At 39.6% G+C, this 8979-nt stretch overlaps 1 protein-coding gene and 1 long non-coding RNA gene across 3 annotated transcripts in view; one reads left to right on the forward strand and one right to left on the reverse strand.

Annotated features, from left to right (window-relative positions):
• Positions 1 to 8979, reverse strand: part of TNIP3 (TNFAIP3 interacting protein 3) — a 73494-nt gene that overhangs the window by 63186 nt on the left and 1329 nt on the right. The gene's annotated exons all lie outside the window — the stretch shown is intronic.
• The window catches only part of LOC112973515, a 7966-nt gene continuing 6131 nt past the window's right edge, over positions 7145 to 8979 (forward strand). The window contains exons 1-2 of the long non-coding RNA XR_003256009.1: positions 7145 to 7245; positions 7356 to 7421. This is a non-coding gene — a long non-coding RNA (uncharacterized LOC112973515). The remainder of the gene's footprint in view (positions 7246 to 7355; positions 7422 to 8979) is intronic.

Below are 8979 nucleotides of genomic sequence, written 5' to 3' on the forward strand. Positions count from 1 at the left end.
TGTTTTTTCTGAACAATTTTAAAAGTAGATCTCACTACAGCATGACTGGGATGTTGCGATAGGAAAGTGAAAAGGTGAGACCTTCTTATGTAATCCGAGCCAAGAAAGAAAAGGTATAGGATCTCTTAACTCCAACAACTTGGGAACTGAGTCTCTGGAATACAAAGAGGTGTCTCGGTATGTTAACAGAAAGGGCATCACTCCAAGTAGGGGACCCATGCAGCTGGGAAGGAGGGGAGTTTGTGAGAAAAGAATTAAAGATACAGGCAGACCTGCCTGCAAAAAGTAGTACAACTCCAAGAACAGAACTTTAACAGCGAGAAAGGAAGAAAATTTTGATTTAGATGAGAGGCTCAGCTCTGCAAAATCCTAGGACAAAAATGAGAAAGAAAAGCCCTTAGAAAGGTAGGAATGAGCTGACAAGTTGCAAAAAGCTTGGCATTGCTTGACTGGCAGGAAAACCAATTTTAAGCAGTTCTCAGAGACCTGTAAAATGTATGCTGCTTTCCATATGTTTTAGTGTGTGCACACTTCTGAAAATGTTTTAATGTCGCTGCTAGAAATTAGGATTCTGCTAGCAGTATATCATGTTCTAATAAGGATCCAGAAGCAAGTAAAGCAAAGACAGCCTTTAAGTTTTCTTTCCCTACCTTCTAACTGGTTTGCTGTGAGCGTTTTGTAATCCTCACAGTGTAGTGACAACTTTTACTTCATTTTGAGAAAGGGGAGCCAGGGTGGTCTGGAGTTCCTACAGTTATCCTAGTGCCATGTGCATTTGTGACCCCTGACAGGAAACAACACTGGTTCTGAAAACGGAAGGGTTAATTCTAACTACGACAGCTGTACTACTGACAGTGGGATATTCTAACTGTACATTTTAATCAAGTAATTAAAAGGAGGAAAAAGCATCCACAAATGTTTGATTTCTCCCTCTACACAAACCTCATCTCAACAGTGCTCACAACTCACCGTGTTTTTGCTTACTAACCCTTAAGCTTCGCCACTTCAAATTCACAATGCTGTGGCTCCAGAAGTTCCTTATTCGGGGTTGGAATGCTTCCAATTTTTTTTTTCTCCTCTCCGGAGAAACAGTGTAAATACCAATTTACAGCAACTAGGCAAGCAAGACTCACCTAGCCAAGAGTTCTGGATCACCCACAAATGCCACCTGGATTATGGAAAAAAAATTGTAGCAGACTTAGATAAAAAGCCCTCCTGCCTCCTGATCACAGGCCCACCTAAGGGAATCCCATGCCTGCTCCAGTCAGAGTCTGTAATGCCAGGAACATCCTAAACCCTACACAACAGGCAAAATTTCCCAAAGGTTTCGATAAAAGCGTTTTCCAAATAAAGAATGTTGGTCCAACTCAGTGTATAATAGGCTGTATCTTTGTATCATGTAATTTAGTTTAAAATAAATGTTTAATATAGTGTAAATGCTCCACCTGGAAATATTCCCTCAGCATTCTTATACCTTTCATTGTCTAGCTTTGTGAAAGAAAAGAGAATAAAGGGACTCTGCTATAGCTATTCTATCCATAAATTAATTTAAAAAGCTATTAAAAAAGCTATTAAAAAAGACTCTTAAAAAGTTCTAATATCAGCTTTTGGATTTGATGTCTTTCTGGTAGACAAAAAGGGAAGAGAGGCACATGATTTCATTCAGAGGCTAAGCAAAGACCCACTGATACAAGCTTTAAATTAATGCAGAAGTTACTCACCATTTTTAGGCTAGGCGTTCATCTCCTTGTTGCTAGATTAGAATGCACTAGGCTCAGTAAAGGCTTATGAATGCTCTCTGAATCAAAAGATAACTAAGTGGTTTGGAGGCAAATATATATAGATATATCTCAAGGTTTAACCTACACCCATGCTTAGGGAAACCCCTTTCTTAAAGTCATTCTAACGTTGAGCATATATTCATAACTCACAAATAAATACAACCCACACAGATCTACTTGAAAGCACTGCTTAGAAGAGACCACAGAGGATTCCCTCTCGTTCTTCAGATTACCATGGAACAGTGACACAATAGCACGCCCACACCTACTCTCAGCAGCAAGAGCAGCTCTGTGGGAAAAGCAGCGGTCGAACACAGTGGAAAAGTTATATCAATTCAAAAAGTATATAACACAAATATTAATCTAGAAGTAGAACAGTTTACTGTAAGGAGTAGATAGGTCAGAGACCCATTTCTAGGAATGTATTTTAATTAGAATTTATTCTAAAGGTTTCCCTACAGAAATAGTACTCAGCTCTATCAGCCATATAGTCTCCTCATCAGAAGTGACATTCAGCACTCACCCCCAACAGCAAACATCACATTATTGCATTTGATTTGCTCTCTGAGGAAGAAGGCGTAAAGAGGTGGAGACTGCAGAAGCTTCTTCCCCTTCACCCAGACAAGAAGTGATGTAGCATTTTTAAGAATATACTGTTCAGTTTAGGATATAGTCCACTGCACATAGAAGTTGATTAATCAAGTCTCACAGATGGTAATAAAAAAAATCAACACTGCCAAGCAAAAGATACGTTCAGAAAAAAGTTCATTTTTAAGCCCAATTCTTTGACTGGTTTCAGTTTCAATGACAACAAAACCTGTGCAGTTCTGCACCAAGGAGGAGAAGTTACTCTGACATTCTAGAAGACTCCTGTCATTTTCGCTGCTGAATATGCTACTGATCTAACTGCCCTGAAAGTTTGTCCATCCTCCTAGCAGGATATCACAGCTGCTCAGTAAAGCAGGGTGGATGTTTCTGTCCAGCCATTTACCCTCTGCCTCTCTCACACACACACACACTCTAACCATCTACAAATTCATGTCCAATTCACTGCAGTTTCATTGAAACAGAACTATTCTGTAGGTATTTGCAATTAGGGCAGCAGAAACAACAGGCCAGGGTCAGAATGTGGGAGACCAAGGTTCAACTTTTTCCCCACCACCTGATGGGAGTTTAACTCCATTTGTACCTCCTGGATAAATGTCTTCACTGCTTGAATTACAGGGCGATTTCTCCAGTCTTTTGCAAGAGTAGCCTTCCGCTGCATATAAAGTATTCACCATTACTGAGTTAGAGAACACAGAAATGACTCTCTAGTTTGAGAGTTCAGACATTTACTGAGAGAGTTCAGATTTAATATCTGCCTGGTTAAAATAAGGAATAGAACCAACATCTTTCACTTCTTGGGGCAGCGTCCTATTCACTCAGCTCCACAGTCACTACTTCTTACTCTGACCTCTAGCTAGTTATATATCAGTGTTTATAAAAAGCAGAACAGCCTCAGCAGGGAAGGTTGAAAGCAAACCACCAGAAAAAACTCAATAGCAAACTGGTAGAGCACTGTCTTGGGAGAAAAGTGACATGTATTCAAATCCTTTTAAGCAGCAGAAGAAATTGAAGCTGATACACACCTCTGAGAGGCAAATGCTTTTTCCACTGAATGACTGAGTAAGAAGGGAATAGCCTCACTTCTTCCTCAGTAATGTGTTCACAAAGGACCTGGTGAAATTAGCTTCTATTTCTGTGGCTTTCACTGCTCTGAAACAGCCTTCTGCTTTGAACTGACCAACATGCCTAATTTCTATGGGATCGGAAGTAGTTTGGGGGGGTATTATTTTGTTGTCATCTGTCAGCTCAGCAACAATGATGGAGCTAAATTATGTCTTTCCACACATGCTGTTACTGGGTTTAATATCTCGTCACCTGTTCAATTCCACCATCGTGGTTTCTGCCAGTGAGGCCAGGAATAATCAGATTTCTCATAATGCAGGACTAGGCAAGTCAGAATTGTTAGGCCTTCTTAATCAGTTGTCTTCTTGCCTGAAAGGCTGTATACCATTCCCCAAGTTAAGAAAAAACGACCAAAGATGCCAATTTCTTCTGGGAAATGTTTCTGAAACAAAATGTAAAATGTTTACAAATATTTGAACAGAAAAGTCATTCTGAATCACAAGCACATGTATTATAGTGCTCAGCTGCTTCTACTACCTCTCAATAACCATTCCCAAAGCATGCAGGGGGAGGGAGGTGCACTGTTCTGTCCACTAAAGTAACAGCTGTTTTCTAAAAAGAATAATAGAAAACACAATCCTTGCTTCCTCCACAGAACAGGAGCTGAAAACATGTGCTTTTTTCTTTCCTGTTAAAACCAGCTCAACAACATGCTTGACTCAAACAATTATATTGTTTCATTTTGAGCTCTTGTAAATGTTAGTGATATGAAAATAACGACATTTTCATCACAGCAAAGCATGCACAACAAAACATTTTGTGGAGGCAGAGAAAAAATAGTCAATGGAAAAAACTGAAGGGGGAACCCTTTCTCTCAACCTCCAGTGGAAAGTTGTGGGGTACAGCAGAAATCACATATGCATCTTTCTACCTGACCTCCCCACTCCCCCCATTCAGAAAAGGAAAACCCCTTTAGCTATACCATAGCATGTTATAACTGAACAATAAAAATTTCATTGCCTCTTATGCATACCCAGGCTACATATCTACAGAAAATCCAGACTGGATGGCTGCCATTCAAATTATTTTATTGTCCACTGAAGAACTGTTTGTTTCGGCACTTTCCATAAGGGGAAAATAAGGAAATGAGTTAGAGAAAATTTAATATTACGCAAAGACAGCAGCTTAAAGTACTGGATCCTCTGTGACTTGTAAATGGCTTAATCGCCAGGTAAGTGTTATTGAGCAGAGCAAAGACCACTACAAGGAAGAAAGGAGACTGGAAAAAGAGCAATTTTGAGACTGCTCAGAACAGACTGGGATACTAGTCTTCTGGAGAGGAAGCTGAAGACAGACCTTCTGTCTGGGAAGTTTCTGAGTTTTAATGTGAAGAAAGTTTAAACTTCAGTAACGTACTTAGGGCATTAAGAATTAATTCTGCAGGAACTAGGCAGCCTGCTGTTCTCAGCCTAAGCGTTACACACTGGCAGTCTACAGCTGTCCTCCTCTCTTTTTGGTACACGAATGAGAACTGCTCCCACGCACTTACATTTTTGTCAAGCTAAAATATTCTCTCTGCTTCGCTCAGAAATAGGTTGTTCACTCTCCACTTGCAAAAAAAGAGATTCACATGCCCAGGATCAAGAAGCACCAATCTGAGGCAGTCAGTCCCAATTGTCATGTTTTTGAGGCAACTAAACAGTTAGTGGTGTGAGAACATCTTATCCACACTTCATACAGAATTGAAATATGTTACTGTGCTCGCAGAACTGGCTTTCCCAGGGAGAAAGATACTGCTACCCGGTTCCACTCTAAATTTTAGTGAACAGCTTTGATTTTGGTTTGGACTCAATCAGGTTTTCCTGAGAAAAGTCAAAGCACTTCCCAGCCATTTGGATCCTACTTCCTGTGTGGCTTACTGCTTAGCCATGAATGAAAGACCACCCACAAAAAATGTTTCCCTCCTATACCGAAAAAATTGGTAGTTTCACAGTTATTAAATAAGGTCTTGGATGAAGATTCAATAAATTCTTTTTTACCCGAACAGATATTTCTATGCTTTTTCACTGGATGTTCATGAAGATGTTCTATATATGACACAATGGCAAGGAAAGGAAAAACTAAGGCAACATATGTTCTCACCTCCATCCAGCCACAGACCTCTTTACTATTAAGTCAAATGCCAACTCAGATTCTGCTCAACAGAGAGTTGTCAGTGCTCCCTCCTCTCCAAGCTGTCCTCCTCCAACATCCTTCCCTTTCCCAACTTTTACTTTAAGGGGACAGCCAGGTCTTTTTGAAATCAGGTGGTATGTTCCCATTTATTTCAATGGACTTGGCCTTTCACCATCACCACTACAACAGAACAACAGCCAGCTACTAAAAACAGGCCAGGAAAAAATCCTAACAGAACCCCATTTCAGTGCCATCTGTCAATTCCATGAACTTCAAACATGCAGCTCAGTGTCAAGGAAGTTTGAATAGAAACTGTTTTTCTGACCAGCAAGTTCACCTCTTTCCCCAGTTGGCTGTGCATGCATTGGTCTCCACCAAATTCCTTTTACCGAAACATAGCAGTACTTAAATTCTGTTCTGAACTGGACTTAACTCCAGTTTCAGGCAATGTCATGAAATTGGACTTCTCTTTCTGCATAACTCCAGAAAGGTTTCTTTCCTATTCACGCATAGTTTAACCTGCTTGCCAGCTAACTAGAGAGAAAACTCAGTCCTGAAGCCATAATAAGGTTCCCACAGCATACATCAGTGAAATTTTAAAGCAGCATCTAATGCTCTGACAGAAATACCACCTTTATCCCCAGGGAGACAGTTAGGTTTTTTTGGATGAGACTGAGCATTTGCATCCAGCTTCAGGCTGAAGACTGCAAGCTGCAGCCACTTTTTTGCCATTGCTATTTCTTGGCTTGGCTACAATAATAGGACCATGCATAGAGCCTGCAGCACTTTGTACTACTTTCTAGCAGCATGAGGTACATGAGTATTTTCTCAGCAACAACATGATTAATTGCAATCACAATAAACCTTGTCTCTACTTCCTAAACTGGATTCAAGCAAAATTAAGTTCCTGATCTCTGATTCTCTTCTCAACAGCAAGGGAGTGCAGTGAGTTACTATGTTCATCTGGAGCAGTGGAAACCTCCACAGTAAAGGCCAAGGATAGATCTCTGCAGATGATCAAGACTGAGCTCAAGATCATGGAAGGAATGAAGGATTATCACAAACCTCACCACTGCCCACCCCAAATGCAAGGCACACATTCTTGGCACTGTCTTTCTGTCATAGACTGAATAAAAATGTGCATTTTAACAATACGTCAAACTACCTCACAAAAACTCAACACCTCACTACATTTGCTTCTTTCTCTGTGTAGAGGATTGTGGGATGCAGGTATGTCAGAGGTTTTACTGACATTCCATAATGCACTATTGGAAATTGATGATCTGGTATGGAAACAGTAGAAGAATATTGAATAGAGTAATACAGAATAAGAGTGAACAGAATTGTACAAAAAAAGCCCCACCCTTGAAACACAAGCTCAGCCTGCATTTGCCAGCTATCACCACTATTATAGGTTGTAAACTGTCAACTGAGCACAGGAGGTACAAGAGCCTGGGCTAAAAATGAAAGGAAACAGGAAGTAAGGCCTGACGTACCCAGTAGGAGATAGGGTTTGCTACTTGCACAAATAACTGAACAGAGGAAGATGCCTTCTCCCAGGCAACGTTTGCAGTCGACCACGGTAAACAATGGAAACGAAGAAGGCATCTCTTCTGAGGTACGCTGGCTGGTGCTAGACAGGAATAGAAGTGCTTTGTATGCAAGCAGGGTGGTGAGGGGTGACATACACGTCCACTAAATTTCAGATGAGGATTGTATTCTTTCTAGGCTTCTCTAGAGGACATGACCACCTTCAACCTTTCCTTTCATGACTCCTAATACTCAGCATAACAGGTAGTGGAAGGTTTTTCTTTTTTCMCCCCCCCCCCCCAATAAAAAAAAGAAAAGAATGTAATTTCCCTTTTTGTGAAATCAGTAATAATATCTGCTTATACTTTGCTATATGGTTGCACAAGACACACAAGTGTGTGTGTGTGGTAAAGCCAATAACCACATTAGAGAGATGGTTCTCTTGTTGTTAGAAGCCAGATCCAAACATTTCTAATACAGCTCTGTATCATATGAGCATACAAACTAAAAAACAAACAAAAAAAAAAAAAAAAAACCCACATGTATCAAGATGAGCATTCCTATATATTGTCCTGCAAGAAAACTGCCTTAGACTTGTTTCCTGTTACCACAAGAAAGGACTATAAAAGTGGAGGAACTCCTGATCTCAGGCTGCTATTTCCACCTCACATGACCCTAATTTTATGGAAACAGTACGCTTGCGTTACTCAGCTATTCATAAAATGTAGACACAGGCAGTGTGTAAGCATTGGGGACCAATTAGGAAAAATGTAAAAATTCTTCAAAAAGAAAAAGGTTGTTAAAATGATTAATTTTTATATATATTTTTTTTTAAAAAGTCATTTGTTATGGTTGAGATAAGGTTGCTCTTCTCCCCCCCTCATTTTTTCTAATTAAAAAGAAAAGAAAATACAAGTGCTTGGAGCTCTAGGAGGCTGTAGCAAACACAGTTTTACTTCCTCTATGTACTTCCCCTGCAATTCCGCAAAAACAAAAAAAAAACAACCCACCCACACTATATACTGGAGATTATTTTACAAACTGTGCATACATATCTGTAATTATAACTTACTCTAAACATTTACAATATCTCTCTCTGCATCACACTTAAGGAAGACTTAAACCACAGTAGAGAGCCAATTAGTCAGGTAAACATTCCATTATTACCTGCAAGTCTTCTGAATGCTAGCAAACATTTCAGTTTTCCTCAAACTAATTTCCTAAAAAAGTATATTCAGCTTTTGCAAAACACCAACTGATAGTGAAAAGAGAATGAACCTATATAAAAGGATGATTCAGACAACATATGTCTATAGCACTTAAATACCTTTGTAAAAAAAGCAATCCCAAAAGTGTTAGAAAGCTCCATCCTATGTTTATGGTCTCACATTCATCAGAGACATTCCTCACACCATTAGAAAATGAGCATCTAAGTTCACTGGTTCAGGGTAAGGTCCCTTAGAAGTATTCTTCCTAAGGAAATCCCCTCGTATTCAGTCAAGAATATTTTTAAAATATTCTTTTTCTAAAAGCATTAGTCAAAGTCTATGGGAAATTGTACATCTCTGTGGCTTTTATTAACTTATTTCCTTTGCAGCAATATGCTGTAAAACCAGTAGCAGGATTCTTTTTAAAAATCGGGGTGTTAGTGTAAGGCCTTCAGGAACCTCATGGTCCTTTGCAATGCTTAATAACCACCAGATTGTCAGTGCCTCAGTATGGAAAACACTGACACAACTTGCTTTCAGCATGGTGCCTTTGTATTTTTACATTCTTAGACAGCTTAGAATAAAATTCAAATTGCCAAGTTTCGTTTAAATGA

This window comes from Apteryx rowi, unplaced genomic scaffold (assembly GCF_003343035.1).
Source record: "Apteryx rowi isolate R43461 unplaced genomic scaffold, aptRow1 scaffold_55, whole genome shotgun sequence".
Classification (NCBI taxonomy): domain Eukaryota; kingdom Metazoa; phylum Chordata; class Aves; order Apterygiformes; family Apterygidae; genus Apteryx; species Apteryx rowi.